The 20,354-nt window shown below is 51.7% G+C and overlaps 1 protein-coding gene across 1 annotated transcript in view; it reads left to right on the top strand.

Moving 5' to 3' along the window:
• Positions 1 to 20,354, top strand: part of usp43b (ubiquitin specific peptidase 43b) — a gene marked incomplete at both ends in the record, with an annotated part of 399,792 nt that overhangs the window by 324,944 nt on the left and 54,494 nt on the right.

Genomic DNA, 20,354 nt, shown 5'->3' with positions numbered 1-20,354 from the left:
TCTCTCTCTCAGTGACTCCTCTCTCTCTCAGTGACTCCTCTCTCTCTCAGTGACTCCTCTCTCTCTCTCAGTGACTCCTCTCTCTCTCAGTGACTCCTCTCTCTCTCAGTGACTCCTCTCTCTCTCAGTGACTCCTCTCTCTCTCAGTGACTCCTCTCTCTCTCAGTGACTCCTCTCTCTCTCAGTGACTCCTCTCTCTCTCAGTGACTCCTCTCTCTCTCAGTGACTCCTCTCTCTCTCAGTGACTCCTCTCTCTCTCAGTGACTCTCTCTCTCTCTCAGTGACTCCTCTCTCTCTCAGTGACTCCTCTCTCTCTCAGTGACTCCTCTCTCTCTCAGTGACTCCTCTCTCTCTCTCTCAGTGACTCCTCTCTCTCTCAGTGACTCCTCTCTCTCTCTCAGTGACTCCTCTCTCTCTCAGTGACTCCTCTCTCTCCTCTCAGTGACTCCTCTCTCTCTCAGTGACTCCTCTCTCTCTCAGTGACTCCTCTCTCTCTCTCAGTGACTCCTCTCTCTCTCAGTGACTCCTCTCTCTCTCAGTGACTCCTCTCTCAGTGACTCCTCTCTCTCTCAGTGACTCCTCTCTCTCTCAGTGACTCCTCTCTCTCTCAGTGACTCCTCTCTCTCTCAGTGACTCCTCTCTCTCTCAGTGACTCCTCTCTCTCTCAGTGACTCCTCTCTCTCTCAGTGACTCCTCTCTCTCTCAGTGACTCCTCTCTCTCTCAGTGACTCCTCTCTCTCTCAGTGACTCCTCTCTCTCTCAGTGACTCCTCTCTCTCTCAGTGACTCCTCTCTCTCTCTCAGTGACTCCTCTCTCTCTCAGTGACTCCTCTCTCTCTCAGTGACTCCTCTCTCTCTCAGTGACTCCTCTCTCTCTCTCAGTGACTCCTCTCTCTCTCAGTGACTCCTCTCTCTCTCAGTGACTCCTCTCTCTCTCAGTGACTCCTCTCTCTCTCTCAGTGACTCCTCTCTCTCTCAGTGACTCCTCTCTCAGTGACTCCTCTCTCTCTCAGTGACTCCTCTCTCTCTCAGTGACTCCTCTCTCTCTCTCAGTGACTCCTCTCTCTCAGTGACTCCTCTCTCTCTCAGTGACTCCTCTCTCTCTCAGTGACTCCTCTCTCTCTCAGTGACTCCTCTCTCTCTCAGTGACTCCTCTCTCTCAGTGACTCCTCTCTCTCTCAGTGACTCCTCTCTCTCTCAGTGACTCCTCTCTCTCTCAGTGACTCCTCTCTCTCTCAGTGACTCCTCTCTCTCTCAGTGACTCCTCTCTCTCTCTCAGTGACTCCTCTCTCTCTCAGTGACTCCTCTCTCTCTCTCAGTGACTCCTCTCTCTCTCTCAGTGACTCCTCTCTCTCTCAGTGACTCCTCTCTCTCTCTCAGTGACTCCTCTCTCTCTCTCAGTGACTCCTCTCTCTCTCAGTGACTCCTCTCTCTCTCAGTGACTCCTCTCTCTCTCAGTGACTCCTCTCTCTCTCTCAGTGACTCCTCTCTCTCTCAGTGACTCCTCTCTCTCTCAGTGACTCCTCTCTCTCTCAGTGACTCCTCTCTCTCTCAGTGACTCCTCTCTCTCTCAGTGACTCCTCTCTCTCTCAGTGACTCCTCTCTCTCAGTGACTCCTCTCTCTCTCAGTGACTCCTCTCTCTCTCAGTGACTCCTCTCTCTCTCAGTGACTCCTCTCTCTCTCAGTGACTCCTCTCTCTCTCAGTGACTCCTCTCTCTCTCAGTGACTCCTCTCTCTCTCAGTGACTCCTCTCTCTCTCTCAGTGACTCCTCTCTCTCTCAGTGACTCCTCTCTCTCTCAGTGACTCCTCTCTCTCTCAGTGACTCCTCTCTCAGTGACTCCTCTCTCTCTCAGTGACTCCTCTCTCTCTCAGTGACTCCTCTCTCTCTCTCAGTGACTCCTCTCTCTCAGTGACTCCTCTCTCTCTCAGTGACTCCTCTCTCTCTCTCAGTGACTCCTCTCTCTCTCAGTGACTCCTCTCTCTCTCAGTGACTCCTCTCTCTCTCAGTGACTCCTCTCTCTCTCAGTGACTCCTCTCTCTCTCAGTGACTCCTCTCTCTCTCTCAGTGACTCCTCTCTCAGTGACTCCTCTCTCTCTCAGTGACTCCTCTCTCTCTCAGTGACTCCTCTCTCTCTCAGTGACTCCTCTCTCTCAGTGACTCCTCTCTCTCTCAGTGACTCCTCTCTCTCTCTCAGTGACTCCTCTCTCTCTCAGTGACTCCTCTCTCTCTCAGTGACTCCTCTCTCTCTCAGTGACTCCTCTCTCTCTCAGTGACTCCTCTCTCTCTCAGTGACTCCTCTCTCTCTCTCAGTGACTCCTCTCTCTCTCAGTGACTCCTCTCTCTCTCAGTGACTCCTCTCTCTCTCAGTGACTCCTCTCTCAGTGACTCCTCTCTCTCTCAGTGACTCCTCTCTCTCTCAGTGACTCCTCTCTCTCTCTCAGTGACTCCTCTCTCTCTCAGTGACTCCTCTCTCTCTCAGTGACTCCTCTCTCTCTCAGTGACTCCTCTCTCTCTCTCAGTGACTCCTCTCTCTCTCAGTGACTCCTCTCTCTCTCAGTGACTCCTCTCTCTCTCAGTGACTCCTCTCTCTCTCAGTGACTCCTCTCTCTCTCAGTGACTCCTCTCTCTCTCAGTGACTCCTCTCTCTCTCAGTGACTCCTCTCTCTCTCAGTGACTCCTCTCTCTCTCAGTGACTCCTCTCTCTCTCAGTGACTCCTCTCTCTCTCAGTGACTCCTCTCTCTCTCAGTGACTCCTCTCTCTCTCAGTGACTCCTCTCTCTCTCAGTGACTCCTCTCTCTCTCTCAGTGACTCCTCTCTCTCTCAGTGACTCCTCTCTCTCTCAGTGACTCCTCTCTCTCTCAGTGACTCCTCTCTCAGTGACTCCTCTCTCTCTCAGTGACTCCTCTCTCTCTCAGTGACTCCTCTCTCTCTCTCAGTGACTCCTCTCTCAGTGACTCCTCTCTCTCTCAGTGACTCCTCTCTCTCTCAGTGACTCCTCTCTCTCTCTCAGTGACTCCTCTCTCTCTCAGTGACTCCTCTCTCTCTCAGTGACTCCTCTCTCTCTCAGTGACTCCTCTCTCTCTCAGTGACTCCTCTCTCTCTCAGTGACTCCTCTCTCTCTCAGTGACTCCTCTCTCTCTCAGTGACTCCTCTCTCTCTCAGTGACTCCTCTCTCTCTCAGTGACTCCTCTCTCTCTCAGTGACTCCTCTCTCTCTCAGTGACTCCTCTCTCTCTCAGGTGACTCCTCTCTCTCTCAGTGACTCCTCTCTCTCTCAGTGACTCCTCTCTCTCTCAGTGACTCCTCTCTCTCTCAGTGACTCCTCTCTCTCTCAGTGACTCCTCTCTCTCTCAGTGACTCCTCTCTCCCTCAGTGACTCCTCTCTCTCTCAGTGACTCCTCTCTCTCTCTCAGTGACTCCTCTCTCTCTTCAGTGACTCCTCTCTCTCTCAGTGACTCATCTCTCTCTCAGTGACTCCTCTCTCTCTCAGTGACTCCTCTCTCTCTCAGTGACTCCTCCTCTCTCTCTCAGTGACTCCTCTCTCTCTCTCAGTGACTCCTCTCTCAGTGACTCCTCTCTCTCTCAGTGACTCCTCTCTCTCTCTCAGTGACTCCTCTCTCTCTCTCAGTGACTCCTCTCTCTCTCAGTGACTCATCTCTCTCTCAGTGACTCCTCTCTCTCTCTCAGTGACTCCTCTCTCTCTCAGTGACTCCTCTCTCTCTCTCAGTGACTCCTCTCTCTCTCTCAGTGACTCCTCTCTCTCTCAGTGACTCCTCTCTCTCTCTCAGTGACTCCTCTCTCTCTCAGTGACTCCTCTCTCTCTCAGTGACTCCTCTCTCTCTCTCAGTGACTCCTCTCTCTCTCAGTGACTCCTCTCTCTCTCAGTGACTCCTCTCTCTCTCTCAGTGACTCCTCTCTCTCTCTCAGTGACTCTCTCAGTGACTCCTCTCTCTCTCAGTGACTCCTCTCTCTCTCTCAGTGACTCCTCTCTCTCTCAGTGACTCCTCTCTCTCTCAGTGACTCCTCTCTCTCTCAGTGACTCCTCTCTCTCTCTCAGTGACTCCTCTCTCTCTCAGTGACTCCTCTCTCTCTCTCAGTGACTCCTCTCTCTCTCTCAGTGACTCCTCTCTCTCAGTGACTCCTCTCTCTCTCAGTGACTCCTCTCTCTCTCAGTGACTCCTCTCTCTCTCAGTGACTCCTCTCTCTCCTCAGTGACTCCTCTCTCTCTCAGTGACTCCTCTCTCTCTCAGTGACTCCTCTCTCTCTCAGTGACTCCTCTCTCTCTCAGTGACTCCTCTCTCTCTCAGTGACTCCTCTCTCTCTCTCAGTGACTCCTCTCTCTCTCAGTGACTCCTCTCTCTCTCAGTGACTCCTCTCTCTCTCAGTGACTCCTCTCTCTCTCAGTGACTCCTCTCTCTCTCAGTGACTCCTCTCTCTCTCAGTGACTCCTCTCTCTCTCAGTGACTCCTCTCTCTCTCAGTGACTCCTCTCTCAGTGACTCCTCTCTCTCAGTGACTCTTCTCTCTCTCTCAGTGACTCCTCTCTCTCTCAGTGACTCCTCTCTCTCTCAGTGACTCCTCTCTCTCTCAGTGACTCCTCTCTCTCTCTCAGTGACTCCTCTCTCTCTCAGTGACTCCTCTCTCTCTCTCAGTGACTCCTCTCTCTCTCAGTGACTCCTCTCTCTCACTCTCTCAGTGACTCCTCTCTCTCTCAGTGACTCCTCTCTCTCTCAGTGACTCCTCTCTCTCTCTCAGTGACTCCTCTCTCTCTCAGTGACTCCTCTCTCTCTCAGTGACTCCTCTCTCTCAGTGACTCCTCTCTCTCTCAGTGACTCATCTCTCTCTCAGTGACTCCTCTCTCAGTGACTCCTCTCTCTCTCAGTGACTCCTCTCTCTCTCAGTGACTCCTCTCTCTCTCAGTGACTCCTCTCTCTCTCAGTGACTCCTCTCTCTCTCAGTGACTCCTCTCTCTCTCAGTGACTCCTCTCTCTCTCAGTGACTCCTCTCTCTCTCAGTGACTCCTCTCTCTCTCAGTGACTCCTCTCTCTCTCAGTGACTCCTCTCTCTCTCAGTGACTCCTCTCTCTCTCTCAGTGACACCTCTCTCTCTCAGTGACTCCTCTCTCTCTCAGTGGCTCCTCTCTCTCTCAGTGACTCCTCTCTCTCTCTCAGTGACTCCTCTCTCTCTCAGTGACTCCTCTCTCTCTCAGTGACTCCTCTCTCTCTCAGTGACTCCTCTCTCTCTCTCAGTGACTCCTCTCTCTCTCAGTGACTCTCTCTCTCAGTGACTCCTCTCTCTCTCAGTGACTCCTCTCTCTCTCAGTGACTCCTCTCTCTCTCTCAGTGACTCCTCTCCTCAGTGACTCCTCTCTCTCTCAGTGACTCCTCTCTCTCTCAGTGACTCCTCTCTCTCTCAGTGACTCCTCTCTCTCTCAGTGACTCCTCTCTCAGTGACTCCTCTCTCTCTCTCAGTGACTCCTCTCTCTCTCAGTGACTCCTCTCTCTCTCAGTGACTCCTCTCTCTCTCAGTGACTCCTCTCTCTCTCAGTGACTCCTCTCTCTCTCTCTCAGTGACTCCTCTCTCTCTATCAGTGACTCCTCTCTCTCTCTCAGTGACTCCTCTCTCTCTCTCAGTGACTCCTCTCTCTCAGTGACTCCTCTCTCTCTCAGTGACTCCTCTCTCTCTCTCTCAGTGACTCCTCTCTCTCTCAGTGACTCCTCTCTCTCTCAGTGACTCCTCTCTCTCTCAGTGACTCCTCTCTCTCTCTCAGTGACTCCTCTCTCTCTCAGTGACTCCTCTCTCTCTCAGTGGCTCCTCTCTCTCTCAGTGACTCCTCTCTCTCTCAGTGACTCCTCTCTCTCTCAGTGACTCCTCTCTCTCTCAGTGACTCCTCTCTCTCAGTGACTCCTCTCTCTCTCAGTGACTCCTCTCTCTCTCTCAGTGACTCCTCTCTCTCTCAGTGACTCCTCTCTCTCTCAGTGACTCCTCTCTCAGTGACTCCTCTCTCTCTCAGTGACTCCTCTCTCTCTCAGTGACTCCTCTCTCTCTCTCAGTGACTCCTCTCTCTCTCAGTGACTCCTCTCTCTCTCAGTGACTCCTCTCTCTCTCAGTGACTCCTCTCTCAGTGACTCCTCTCTCTCTCAGTGACTCCTCTCTCTCTCAGTGACTCCTCTCTCTCTCTCAGTGACTCCTCTCTCAGTGACTCCTCTCTCTCTCAGTGACTCCTCTCTCTCTCAGTGACTCCTCTCTCTCTCTCAGTGACTCCTCTCTCTCTCAGTGACTCCTCTCTCTCTCAGTGACTCCTCTCTCTCTCAGTGACTCCTCTCTCTCTCAGTGACTCCTCTCTCTCTCAGTGACTCATCTCTCTCTCTCAGTGACTCCTCTCTCTCTCAGTGACTCCTCTCTCTCTCAGTGACTCCTCTCTCTCTCAGTGACTCCTCTCTCTCTCAGTGACTCCTCTCTCTCTCAGTGACTCCTCTCTCTCTCAGTGACTCCTCTCTCTCTCAGTGACTCCTCTCTCTCTCAGTGACTCCTCTCTCTCTCAGTGACTCCTCTCTCTCTCAGTGACTCCTCTCTCTCTCAGTGACTCCTCTCTCTCTCAGTGACTCCTCTCTCCCTCAGTGACTCCTCTCTCTCTCAGTGACTCCTCTCTCTCTCTCAGTGACTCCTCTCTCTCTTCAGTGACTCCTCTCTCTCTCAGTGACTCCTCTCTCTCTCAGTGACTCCTCTCTCTCTCAGTGACTCCTCTCTCTCTCAGTGACTCCTCCTCTCTCTCTCAGTGACTCCTCTCTCTCTCTCAGTGACTCCTCTCTCTCAGTGACTCCTCTCTCTCTCAGTGACTCCTCTCTCTCTCTCAGTGACTCCTCTCTCTCTCTCAGTGACTCCTCTCTCTCTCAGTGACTCATCTCTCTCTCAGTGACTCCTCTCTCTCTCTCAGTGACTCCTCTCTCTCTCAGTGACTCCTCTCTCTCTCAGTGACTCTCTCTCTCTCTCAGTGACTCCTCTCTCTCTCAGTGACTCCTCTCTCTCTCTCAGTGACTCCTCTCTCTCTCAGTGACTCCTCTCTCTCTCAGTGACTCCTCTCTCTCTCTCAGTGACTCCTCTCTCTCTCAGTGACTCCTCTCTCTCTCAGTGACTCCTCTCTCTCTCTCAGTGACTCCTCTCTCTCTCTCAGTGACTCTCTCAGTGACTCCTCTCTCTCTCAGTGACTCCTCTCTCTCTCTCAGTGACTCCTCTCTCTCTCAGTGACTCCTCTCTCTCTCAGTGACTCCTCTCTCTCTCAGTGACTCCTCTCTCTCTCTCAGTGACTCCTCTCTCTCTCAGTGACTCCTCTCTCTCTCTCAGTGACTCCTCTCTCTCTCTCAGTGACTCCTCTCTCTCTCAGTGACTCCTCTCTCTCTCAGTGACTCCTCTCTCTCTCAGTGACTCCTCTCTCTCTCTCAGTGACTCCTCTCTCTCTCTCAGTGACTCCTCTCTCTCTCAGTGACTCCTCTCTCTCTCAGTGACTCCTCTCTCTCTCTCAGTGACTCCTCTCTCTCTCAGTGACTCCTCTCTCTCTCAGTGACTCCTCTCTCTCTCAGTGACTCCTCTCTCTCTCTCAGTGACTCCTCTCTCTCTCAGTGACTCCTCTCTCTCTCAGTGACTCCTCTCTCTCTCTCAGTGACTCCTCTCTCTCTCTCAGTGACTCTCTCAGTGACTCCTCTCTCTCTCAGTGACTCCTCTCTCTCTCTCAGTGACTCCTCTCTCTCTCAGTGACTCCTCTCTCTCTCAGTGACTCCTCTCTCTCTCAGTGACTCCTCTCTCTCTCAGTGACTCCTCTCTCTCTCAGTGACTCCTCTCTCTCTCAGTGACTCCTCTCTCTCTCTCAGTGACTCCTCTCTCTCTCTCAGTGACTCCTCTCTCTCTCAGTGACTCCTCTCTCTCTCAGTGACTCCTCTCTCTCTCTCAGTGACTCCTCTCTCTCTCTCAGTGACTCCTCTCTCTCTCAGTGACTCCTCTCTCTCTCAGTGACTCCTCTCTCTCTCTCTCAGTGACTCCTCTCTCTCTCTCAGTGACTCCTCTCTCTCTCAGTGACTCCTCTCTCTCAGTGACTCCTCTCTCTCTCTCAGTGACTCCTCTCTCTCTCAGTGACTCCTCTCTCTCTCTCAGTGACTCCTCTCTCTCTCAGTGACTCCTCTCTCTCTCTCAGTGACTCCTCTCTCTCTCTCAGTGACTCCTCTCTCTCTCAGTGACTCCTCTCTCTCTCTCAGTGACTCCTCTCTCTCTCAGTGACTCCTCTCTCTCTCAGTGACTCCTCTCTCTCTCAGTGACTCCTCTCTCTCTCAGTGACTCCTCTCTCTCTCAGTGACTCCTCTCTCCCTCAGTGACTCCTCTCTCTCTCAGTGACTCCTCTCTCTCTCTCAGTGACTCCTCTCTCCCTCAGTGACTCCTCTCTCTCTCAGTGACTCCTCTCTCTCTCAGTGACTCCTCTCTCTCAGTGACTCCTCTCTCTCTCAGTGACTCCTCTCTCTCTCAGTGACTCCTCTCTCTCTCAGTGACTCCTCTCTCTCCCTCAGTGACTCCTCTCTCTCTCAGTGACTCCTCTCTCTCTCAGTGACTCCTCTCTCTCTCAGTGACTCATCTCTCTCTCAGTGACTCCTCTCTCTCTCAGTGACTCCTCTCTCTCTCAGTGACTCCTCTCTCTCTCAGTGACTCCTCTCTCTCTCAGTGACTCCTCTCTCTCTCAGTGACTCCTCTCTCAGTGACTCCTCTCTCTCTCAGTGACTCTTCTCTCTCTCTCAGTGACTCCTCTCTCTCTCAGTGACTCCTCTCTCTCTCAGTGACTCCTCTCTCTCTCAGTGACTCCTCTCTCTCTCTCTCAGTGACTCCTCTCTCTCTCAGTGACTCCTCTCTCTCTTTCTCTCTCAGTGACTCCTCTCTCTCTCAGTGACTCCTCTCTCTCACTCTCTCAGTGACTCCTCTCTCTCTCAGTGACTCCTCTCTCTCTCAGTGACCTCCTCTCTCTCTCTCAGTGACTCCTCTCTCTCTCAGTGACTCCTCTCTCTCTCAGTGACTCCTCTCTCAGTGACTCCTCTCTCTCTCAGTGACTCATCTCTCTCTCAGTGACTCTCTCTCTCAGTGACTCCTCTCTCTCTCAGTGACTCCTCTCTCTCTCAGTGACTCCTCTCTTTCTCAGTGACTCCTCTCTCTCTCAGTGACTCCTCTCTCTCTCAGTGACTCCTCTCTCTCTCAGTGACTCCTCTCTCTCTCAGTGACTCCTCTCTCTCTCAGTGACTCCTCTCTCTCTCAGTGACTCCTCTCTCTCTCAGTGACTCCTCTCTCTCTCAGTGACTCCTCTCTCTCTCTCAGTGACTCCTCTCTCTCTCAGTGACTCCTCTCTCTCTCAGTGGCTCCTCTCTCTCTCAGTGACTCCTCTCTCTCTCTCAGTGACTCCTCTCTCTCTCAGTGACTCCTCTCTCTCTCAGTGACTCCTCTCTCTCTCAGTGACTCCTCTCTCTCTCAGTGACTCCTCTCTCTCTCAGTGACTCCTCTCTCAGTGACTCCTCTCTCTCTCAGTGACTCCTCTCTCTCTCTCAGTGACTCCTCTCTCAGTGACTCCTCTCTCTCTCAGTGACTCCTCTCTCTCTCAGTGACTCCTCTCTCTCTCAGTGACTCCTCTCTCTCTCAGTGACTCCTCTCTCAGTGACTCCTCTCTCTCTCTCAGTGACTCCTCTCTCTCTCAGTGACTCCTCTCTCTCTCAGTGACTCCTCTCTCTCTCAGTGACAACTCTCTCTCTCTCAGTGACTCCTCTCTCTCTATCAGTGACTCTCTCTCTCTCTCAGTGACTCCTCTCTCTCTCTCAGTGACTCCTCTCTCTCTCAGTGACTCCTCTCTCTCTCTCAGTGACTCCTCTCTCTCTCTCAGTGACTCCTCTCTCTCTCAGTGACTCCTCTCTCTCTCAGTGACTCCTCTCTCTCTCAGTGACTCCTCTCTCTCTCAGTGACTCCTCTCTCTCTCAGTGACTCCTCTCTCTCTCAGTGGCTCCTCTCTCTCTCAGTGACTCCTCTCTCTCTCAGTGACTCCTCTCTCTCTCAGTGACTCCTCTCTCTCTCAGTGACTCCTCTCTCTCAGTGACTCCTCTCTCTCTCAGTGACTCCTCTCTCTCTCTCAGTGACTCCTCTCTCTCTCAGTGACTCCTCTCTCTCTCAGTGACTCCTCTCTCAGTGACTCCTCTCTCTCTCAGTGACTCCTCTCTCTCTCAGTGACTCCTCTCTCTCTCTCAGTGACTCCTCTCTCTCTCAGTGACTCCTCTCTCTCTCAGTGACTCCTCTCTCTCTCAGTGACTCCTCTCTCAGTGACTCCTCTCTCTCTCAGTGACTCCTCTCTCTCTCAGTGACTCCTCTCTCTCTCTCAGTGACTCCTCTCTCAGTGACTCCTCTCTCTCTCAGTGACTCCTCTCTCTCTCAGTGACTCCTCTCTCTCTCTCAGTGACTCCTCTCTCTCTCAGTGACTCCTCTCTCTCTCAGTGACTCCTCTCTCTCTCAGTGACTCCTCTCTCTCTCAGTGACTCCTCTCTCTCTCAGTGACTCATCTCTCTCTCTCAGTGACTCCTCTCTCTCTCAGTGACTCCTCTCTCTCTCAGTGACTCCTCTCTCTCTCTCAGTGACTCCTCTCTCTCTCAGTGACTCCTCTCTCTCTCAGTGACTCCTCTCTCTCTCAGTGACTCCTCTCTCTCTCAGTGACTCCTCTCTCTCTCAGTGACTCCTCTCTCTCTCTCAGTGACTCCTCTCTCAGTGACTCCTCTCTCTCTCAGTGACTCCTCTCTCTCTCAGTGACTCCTCTCTCTCTCAGTGACTCCTCTCTCTCTCAGTGACTCCTCTCTCTCTCAGTGACTCCTCTCTCTCTCTCAGTGACTCCTCTCTCTCTCAGTGACTCCTCTCTCTCTCAGTGACTCCTCTCTCTCTCAGTGACTCTCTCTCTACCTCTCTCTCTCAGTGACTCCTCTCTCTCTCAGTGACTCCTCTCTCTCTCAGTGACTCCTCTCTCTCTCAGTGACTCCTCTCTCTCTCTCAGTGACTCCTCTCTCTCTCAGTGACTCCTCTCTCTCTCTCTCTCAGTGACTCCTCTCTCTCTCAGTGACTCCTCTCTCCCTCAGTGACTCCTCTCTCTCTCAGTGACTCCTCTCTCTCTCAGTGACTCCTCTCTCCCTCAGTGACTCCTCTCTCTCTCAGTGACTCCTCTCTCTCTCAGTGACTCCTCTCTCTCTCTCAGTGACTCCTCTCTCTCTCAGTGACTCCTCTCTCTCTCTCAGTGACTCCTCTCTCAGTGACTCCTCTCTCTCTCTCAGTGACTCCTCTCTCTCTCTCAGTGACTCCTCTCTCTCTCAGTGACTCCTCTCTCTCTCAGTGACTCCTCTCTCTCTCAGTGACTCCTCTCTCTCTCAGTGACTCCTCTCTCTCTCTCTCAGTGACTCCTCTCTCTCTCAGTGACTCCTCTCTCTCTCAGTGACTCCTCTCTCTCTCAGTGACTCCTCTCTCTCTCTCAGTGACTCCTCTCTCTCTCAGTGACTCCTCTCTCTCTCAGTGACTCCTCTCTCTCTCAGTGACTCCTCTCTCTCTCTCAGTGACCCCTCTCTCTCTCAGTGACTCCTCTCTCTCTCTCTCAGTGACTCCTCTCTCTCTCAGTGACTCCTCTCTCTCTCAGTGACTCCTCTCTCTCTCAGTGACTCCTCTCTCTCTCTCAGTGACTCCTCTCTCTCTCAGTGACTCCTCTCTCTCTCTCAGTGACTCCTCTCTCTCTCAGTGACTCCTCTCTCTCTCAGTGACTCCTCTCTCTCTCAGTGACTCCTCTCTCTCTCTCAGTGACTCCTCTCTCTCTCAGTGACTCCTCTCTCTCTCAGTGACTCCTCTCTCTCTCAGTGACTCCTCTCTCTCTCAGTGACTCCTCTCTCTCTCAGTGACTCCTCTCTCTCTCTCAGTGACTCCTCTCTCTCTCTCAGTGACTCCTCTCTCTCTCAGTGACTCCTCTCTCTCTCTCAGTGACTCCTCTCTCTCTCAGTGACTCCTCTCTCTCTCTCAGTGACTCCTCTCTCAGTGACTCCTCTCTCTCTCAGTGACTCCTCTCTCTCTCAGTGACTCCTCTCTCTCTCTCAGTGACTCCTCTCTCTCTCTCAGTGACTCCTCTCTCTCTCAGTGACTCCTCTCTCTCTCTCAGTGACTCCTCTCTCTCTCAGTGACTCCTCTCTCTCAGTGACTCCTCTCTCTCTCAGTGACTCCTCTCTCTCTCAGTGACTCCTCTCTCAGTGACTCCTCTCTCTCTCTCAGTGACTCATCTCTCTCTCAGTGACTCCTCTCTCTCTCAGTGACTCCTCTCTCTCTCTCAGTGACTCCTCTCTCCCTCAGTGACTCCTCTCTCTCTCAGTGACTCCTCTCTCTCTCAGTGACTCCTCTCTCTCTCAGTGACTCATCTCTCTCTCAGTGACTCCTCTCTCTCTCAGTGACTCCTCTCTCTCTCAGTGACTCCTCTCTCTCTCAGTGACTCCTCTCTCTCTCTCAGTGACTCCTCTCTCTCTCAGTGACTCCTCTCTCAGTGACTCCTCTCTCTCTCAGTGACTCCTCTCTCTCTCAGTGACTCCTCTCTCTCTCAGTGACTCCTCTCTCTCTCTCAGTGACTCCTCTCTCTCTCAGTGACTCCTCTCTCTCTCAGTGACTCCTCTCTCTCTCAGTGACTCCTCTCTCTCTCAGTGACTCCTCTCTCTCTCAGTGACTCCTCTCTCTCTCTCAGTGACTCCTCTCTCTCTCTCAGTGACTCCTCTCTCAGTGACTCCTCTCTCTCTCAGTGACTCCTCTCTCTCTCAGTGACTCCTCTCTCTCTCAGTGACTCCTCTCTCTCTCAGTGACTCCTCTCTCTCTCTCAGTGACTCCTCTCTCTCTCAGTGACTCCTCTCTCTCTCAGTGACTCCTCTCTCTCTCAGTGACTCCTCTCTCTCTCTCAGTGACTCCTCTCTCTCTCAGTGACTCCTCTCTCTCTCAGTGACTCCTCTCTCTCTCAGTGACTCCTCTCTCTCTCTCAGTGACTCCTCTCTCTCTCTCTCAGTGACTCCTCTCTCTCTCAGTGACTCCTCTCTCTCTCTCAGTGACTCCTCTCTCTCTCTCAGTGACTCCTCTCTCTCAGTGACTCCTCTCTCTCTCAGTGACTCCTCTCTCTCTCTCAGTGACTCCTCTCTCTCTCTCAGTGACTCCTCTCTCTCTCTCAGTGACTCCTCTCTCTCAGTGACTCCTCTCTCTCTCAGTGACTCCTCTCTCTCTCAGTGACTCCTCTCTCTCTCAGTGACTCCTCTCTCTCTCTCAGTGACTCCTCTCTCTCTCAGTGACTCCTCTCTCTCTCAGTGACTCCTCTCTCTCTCAGTGACTCCTCTCTCTCTCAGTGACTCCTCTCTCTCTCTCAGTGACTCCTCTCTCTCTCTCAGTGACTCCTCTCTCTCTCAGTGACTCCTCTCTCTCTCAGTGACTCCTCTCTCTCTCAGTGACTCCTCTCTCTCTCAGTGACTCCTCTCTCTCTCTCTCTCAGTGACTCCTCTCTCTCTCTCAGTGACTCCTCTCTCTCAGTGACTCCTCTCTCTCTCAGTGACTCCTCTCTCTCTCAGTGACTCCTCTCTCTCTCAGTGACTCCTCTCTCTCTCTCAGTGACTCCTCTCTCTCTCAGTGACTCCTCTCTCTCTCAGTGACTCCTCTCTCTCTCAGTGACTCCTCTCTCTCTCTCAGTGACTCCTCTCTCTCTCTCAGTGACTCCTCTCTCTCTCTCAGTGACTCCTCTCTCTCAGTGACTCCTCTCTCTCTCAGTGACTCCTCTCTCTCTCAGTGACTCATCTCTCTCTCAGTGACTCCTCTCTCTCTCAGTGACTCCTCTCTCTCTCAGTGACTCCTCTCTCTCTCAGTGACTCCTCTCTCTCTCAGTGACTCCTCTCTCTCTCTCAGTGACTCCTCTCTCTCTCTCAGTGACTCCTCTCTCTCTCAGTGACTCCTCTCTCTCTCAGTGACTCCTCTCTCTCTCTCAGTGACTCCTCTCTCTCTCAGTGACTCCTCTCTCTCTCTCAGTGACTCCTCTCTCTCTCAGTGACTCCTCTCTCTCTCAGTGACTCCTCTCTCTCTCAGTGACTCCTCTCTCAGTGACTCCTCTCTCTCTCAGTGACTCCTCTCTCTCTCTCAGTGACTCCTCTCTCTCTCAGTGACTCCTCTCTCTCTCAGTGACTCCTCTCTCTCTCAGTGACTCCTCTCTCTCTCAGTGACTCCTCTCTCTCTCTCAGTGACTCATCTCTCTCTCAGTGACTCCTCTCTCTCTCTCAGTGACTCCTCTCTCTCTCTCAGTGACTCCTCTCTCTCTCAGTGACTCCTCTCTCTCTCAGTGACTCCTCTCTCTCTCAGTGACTCCTCTCTCTCAGTGACTCCTCTCTCTCTCAGTGACTCCTCTCTCTCTCTCAGTGACTCCTCTCTCTCTCAGTGACTCCTCTCTCTCTCAGTGACTCCTCTCTCTCTCAGTGACTCCTCTCTCTCTCAGTGACTCCTCTCTCTCTCAGTGACTCCTCTCTCTCTCTCAGTGACTCCTCTCTCTCTCAGTGACTCCTCTCTCAGTGACTCCTCTCTCTCTCAGTGACTCCTCTCTCTCTCAGTGACTCCTCTCTCTCTCAGTGACTCCTCTCTCTCTCTCAGTGACTCCTCTCTCTCTCAGTGACTCCTCTCTCAGTGACTCCTCTCTCTCTCAGTGACTCCTCTCTCTCTCAGTGACTCCTCTCTCTCTCAGTGACTCCTCTCTCTCTCAGTGACTCCTCTCTCTCTCAGTGACTCCTCTCTCTCTCTCAGTGACTCCTCTCTCTCTCAGTGACTCCTCTCTCTCTCAGTGACTCCTCTCTCTCTCAGTGACTCCTCTCTCTCTCAGTGACTCCTCTCTCTCTCAGTGACTCCTCTCTCTCTCAGTGACTCCTCTCTCTCTCAGTGACTCCTCTCTCTCTCTCAGTGACTCCTCTCTCTCTCAGTGACTCCTCTCTCTCTCAGTGACTCCTCTCTCTCTCAGTGACTCCTCTCTCTCTCAGTGACTCCTCTCTCTCTCAGTGACTCCTCTCTCTCTCAGTGACTCCTCTCTCTCTCAGTGACTCCTCTCTCTCTCAGTGACTCCTCTCTCTCTCAGTGACTCCTCTCTCTCTCAGTGACTCCTCTCTCTCTCAGTGACTCCTCTCTCTCTCAGTGACTCCTCTCTCAGTGACTCCTCTCTCTCTCAGTGACTCCTCTCTCTCTCAGTGACTCCTCTCTCTCTCAGTGACTCCTCTCTCTCTCAGTGACTCCTCTCTCTCTCAGTGACTCCTCTCTCTCTCAGTGACTCCTCTCTCTCTCAGTGACTCCTCTCTCTCTCAGTGACTCCTCTCTCTCTCAGTGACTCCTCTCTCAGTGACTCCTCTCTCTCTCTCAGTGACTCCTCTCTCTCTCAGTGACTCCTCTCTCTCTCAGTGACTCCTCTCTCTCAGTGACTCCTCTCTCTCTCTCAGTGACTCCTCTCTCTCTCAGTGACTCCTCTCTCTCTCTCTCTCAGTGACTCCTCTCTCTCTCAGTGACTCCTCTCTCTCTCAGTGACTCCTCTCTCTCTCTCAGTGACTCCTCTCTCTTTCAGTGACTCCTCTCTCTCTCTCAGTGACTCCTCTCTCTCTCAGTGACTCCTCTCTCTCTCAGTGACTCCTCTCTCTCTCAGTGACTCCTCTCTCTCTCAGTGACTCCTCTCTCTCTCTCAGTGACTCCTCTCTCAGTGACTCCTCTCTCTCTCAGTGACTCCTCTCTCTCTCAGTGGCTCCTCTCTCTCTCAGTGACTCCTCTCTCTCTCTCAGTGACTCCTCTCTCTCTCAGTGACTCCTCTCTCTCTCTCAGTGACTCCTCTCTCTCTCAGTGACTCCTCTCTCTCTCTCAGTGACTCCTCTCTCTCTCAGTGACTCCTCTCTCTCTCTCAGTGACTCCTCTCTCAGTGACTCCTCTCTCAGTGACTCCTCTCTCTCTCTCAGTGACTCCTCTCTCAGTGACTCCTCTCTCTCTCAGTGACTCCTCTCTCAGTGACTCCTCTCTCAGTGACTCCTCTCTCTCTCAGTGACTCCTCTCTCTCTCAGTGACTCCTCTCTCTCTCAGTGACTCCTCTCTCTCTCAGTGACTCCTCTCTCTCTCTCAGTGACTCCTCTCTCAGTGACTCCTCTCTCTCTCTCAGTGACTCCTCTCTCTCTCAGTGACTCCTCTCTCTCTCAGTGACTCCTCTCTCTCTCTCAGTGACTCCTCTCTCAGTGACTCCTCTCTCTCTCAGTGACTCCTCTCTCTCTCAGTGACTCCTCTCTCTCTCAGTGACTCCTCTCTCTCTCTCAGTGACTCCTCTCTCTCTCAGTGACTCCTCTCTCTCTCAGTGACTCCTCTCTCTCTCAGTGACTCCTCTCTCTCTCAGTGACTCCTCTCTCTCTCTCAGTGACTCCTCTCTCTCTCTCAGTGACTCCTCTCTCTCTCAGTGACTCCTCTCTCTCTCAGTGACTCCTCTCTCTCTCAGTGACTCCTCTCTCTCTCTCAGTGACTCCTCTCTCAGTGACTCCTCTCTCTCTCAGTGACTCCTCTCTCTCTCAGTGACTCCTCTCTCTCTCAGTGACTCCTCGGGCCTCTGTAACGTTTCGTATCCCTCACAACTAGGGATGTCCGATATTATCGGCCTACAGATATTATTGGCCGATATTGGCATTAAAATGTAATATCGGAAATGATCGGTTTCGGTTTTCAAAAAAGAAAATTATTATAATAAATTTGTTCAACATTTATTTAACCTTTATTTACCCAGGCAAGCAAGTAAGAACAAATTCTTATTTTATTTATTGTAAAAAATATGCATAATGTTGTGTTCATTCCACGACAAGAGATATGTAATGTTAAAAACCTGAAATTATTCCGTTTTTTGGGGGGGGGGGGGGGGGGAACCCTGCATATATCGGTATCGGTTGATATCGGTATCGGAAATTAAGACTTGGACAATATCGGTATATCGGATATCGGTAAAAAAAAAGCCAATATGGAACATCCCTACTCACAACATTAATAATAGAACACAGGACTTTCCCAGGGCGATGGAAGGTCAAGAAGCCACTTACCTCCGTGTGTTTCTACGGTAAACACCAGAGCGTCATCCCGGCCCCGTTCTAAATTAATACACATTCTAATGTATTTGCATATATATTGCTCGGAGAGGTAGCGGTGCGGCGCGGGCATGCGCTAACAAGCCTGGGGGCGGGGTTAGAGCATGGGGGCGGGGTCAAGCCTGGGGGCGGGGTTAGAGTCTGGGGGCGGGTTAGAGCCTGGGGGCGGGGTCAAGCCTGGGGGCGGGGTTAGAGCCTGGGGGCAGGGTTAGAGCCTGGGGGCGGGGTCAAGCCTGGGGGCGGGGTTAGAGCCTGGGGGCAGGGTTAGAGCCTGGGGGCGGGGTCAAGCCTGGGGGCGGGGTTAGACAGGCCTGGTCTGTCTCCCTCGCTCTGGTGGCCTGTTCGCGCTGCACCTGCTGTCACTCAGGTATGTTAGTTACCCATGCAAACAGCGTCTCCTGCTTGGATGCACTACAACTGTGTGTCACTGTCACTGTCTGTGTGTGTGTGTGTGTGTGTGTGTGTGTGTGTGTGTGTGCGTGTGCGTGTGCGTGTCCGTGTGCGTGTGTGTGTGTGTGTGTTTTTGTTGACACCAGCCACAGGGAGGTGCTGGTCATAGAAGGAGGCTGTACCTTTGATCTGTACATGGACCAGGCCTTCCGGGACAAGTATATCAAATACCAACCACTGCTCAGTGTGATGGCCGACCTTGGGTACAGGTGTAGATATAGTGTACTTGTGTTCGGAAGTCTTGGCCATGTACACAAATGCACCATGACCGGTCTGAGAATTGCTGCAATGTCTAAAAGAAAAGCCAAACAAATTGCCAAATATTGCTCTGTCTCAGCTATTATTGGCAGCTTAGCCACGTGGAGAAGGAGGTGCTATGTGTCCCCTTAAGTGTTCAGTGCTGCTTGGCCCCCGATACATTTGATTCCCTGTTTATGTAATATAATTTGTGGAACCAAATAAAGTATTAAAATGTGTGTATCTGAGTTGAGGAAAATTGTGAATCTTATCAGTAATTGTCTCTATTTGGATTTCTCTGGTCTCCACATAGTTGGTGGTTTAATTCGAGCGCAGCCTGTACGGTTACAGTGTAATCAGCTTAAGCGGTCTGCTGGACCCGCCTCAGAACAGACGCACTGCTCCAGGACCCGATGTTTACTTTCCGTCTCTCTTCCCTCCCTGCCAGAAAACGCGTGTTTATGGCGTTGATGAATCACATCCTCGAGCAGATTCTATTCCCTAATCTAATTTTGGCTTTGGTTTGAAGGGACAGTCCAAAAATCCAATCCTGGTAGAAAATTAAAAAAAAAAAGTTAAAGGGGACATGTATCCTTTTCAGCAATTGGACTCTTAGAGAGAAAGAGAATACTTGGTCGGGGCTCCTTTTGCAGGGAACAATGCCGCGTGGCGTGGAGGCAGCCAATATATATCTCCTCAATATTCAAATGTATTCAGATGCACCTGTATATCCATAAACACACGCGCACGTACACACACACACACACACACACACACGTTCTCAAACACTCACGACGCGAGAAAGCCTCGCTCTCCTCCGGACTCCACTGGTCTTAATTGGAGATCCTTCGCCTCGTCGCGCACAGAGCCGCGTTTGTAAACATTCATCCATTCACACTCCTCTCTCTCCCGGTACAAAATACTAATGAACCTTCCTTGGCCGATTTGAAACGCGATTGTCGGAAATCGAGAGCAAGGAGGGGGGGGGGGGGGGGGGGCTTTTCTCTTCTCACACGGCTCATTATGTACCAGGGCCCTTGAGCCCATATCCTTGTCCGTGGAATTCTCGAGTGTTAACACTAGAGCGGTCGTCTGGTAGTGGGAAGGTTCCCGGTTCTATTCCCGCTGTGTGTGAGTGTGTGAGTGAGTGGGTAGAATGTGAGGAACAGACATTTTGTTCAGCTCAGCCTCAGCTTGAACTGCGGCAACGCGGCCTCGTCAGAAAATGTAAATAAAGTACTAATCGAGGTAAAACAGGGTACACGATGTAGCCATGAGTAATAGATTTACTTATTGTATAAATAACATTGTATAAGTACATTTTGTGTCGACCGAGAGTCGAACTAACAAAGGTTTTGGTCTCACCTCTAGACTAAAACACTCACCCACCCTGATACAAACACAGCTTTCACCACTAGACTAAGACACCCACCCTGATACAAACACAGCTCTCACCACTAGACTAAACCACTCACCCACCCTGATACAAACACAGCTCTCACCACTAGACTAAACCACTCACCCACCCTGATACAAACACAGCTCTCACCACTAGACTAAACCACCCAACCACCCTGATACAAACACAGCTTTCACCACTAGACTAAACCACCCAACCACCCTGATACAAACACAGCTTTCACCACTAGACTAAACCACCCAACCACCCTGATACAAACACAGCTCTCACCACTAGACTAAACCACCCAACCACCCTGATACAAACACAGCTCTCACCACTAGACTAAACCACTCACCCACCCTGATACAAACACAGCTCTCACCACTAGACTAAACCACCCAACCACCCTGATACAAACACAGCTTTCACCACTAGACTAAACCACCCAACCACCCTGATACAAACACAGCTTTCACCACTAGACTAAACCACCCAACCACCCTGATACAAACACAGCTTTCACCACTAGACTAAGACACCCACCCTGATACAAACACAGCTCTCACCACTAGACTAAACCACCCAACCACCCTGATACAAACACAGCTCTCACCACTAGACTAAGACACCCACCCTGATACAAACACAGCGCTCACCACTAGACTAAACCACCCAACAACCCTGATACAAACACAGCTTTCACCACTAGACTAAGATAAGATAAGATAAGATAAGATATTCCTTTATTGATCCCCTTGGGGAAATTCCAGTGACACACACATACAGCTCATCGTCTCATTAACAACAACATATCACAATCATTACATTTTTACAGTAACAACGGCACAACATAAATTCAAACAGACATGTACATTTGTTGACACATGTCGACTACAGAATGCCTGAGACACCGTATGCGATAGTCGGCTGCGACAACACCGGGGTGTCGTTGCGCCAGGTGGCGGGAGGGCGGGTGGAAAGATTGTCCAGCGGGAGGGGCTTTGGTGATGAGACAGTCTTAGGCTCCCCCCCTCCAGCACGCGTACTAGTCGGCTGCCGTCACCATCACGTGGGAGTGGCGCCG

The sequence above is a fragment of the Notolepis coatsorum genome (assembly GCF_963971535.1).
Source record: "Notolepis coatsorum genome assembly, chromosome: 14".
Lineage (NCBI taxonomy): Eukaryota > Metazoa > Chordata > Actinopteri > Aulopiformes > Paralepididae > Notolepis > Notolepis coatsorum.
This window is presented reverse-complemented; position numbering and strand designations above follow the sequence as displayed.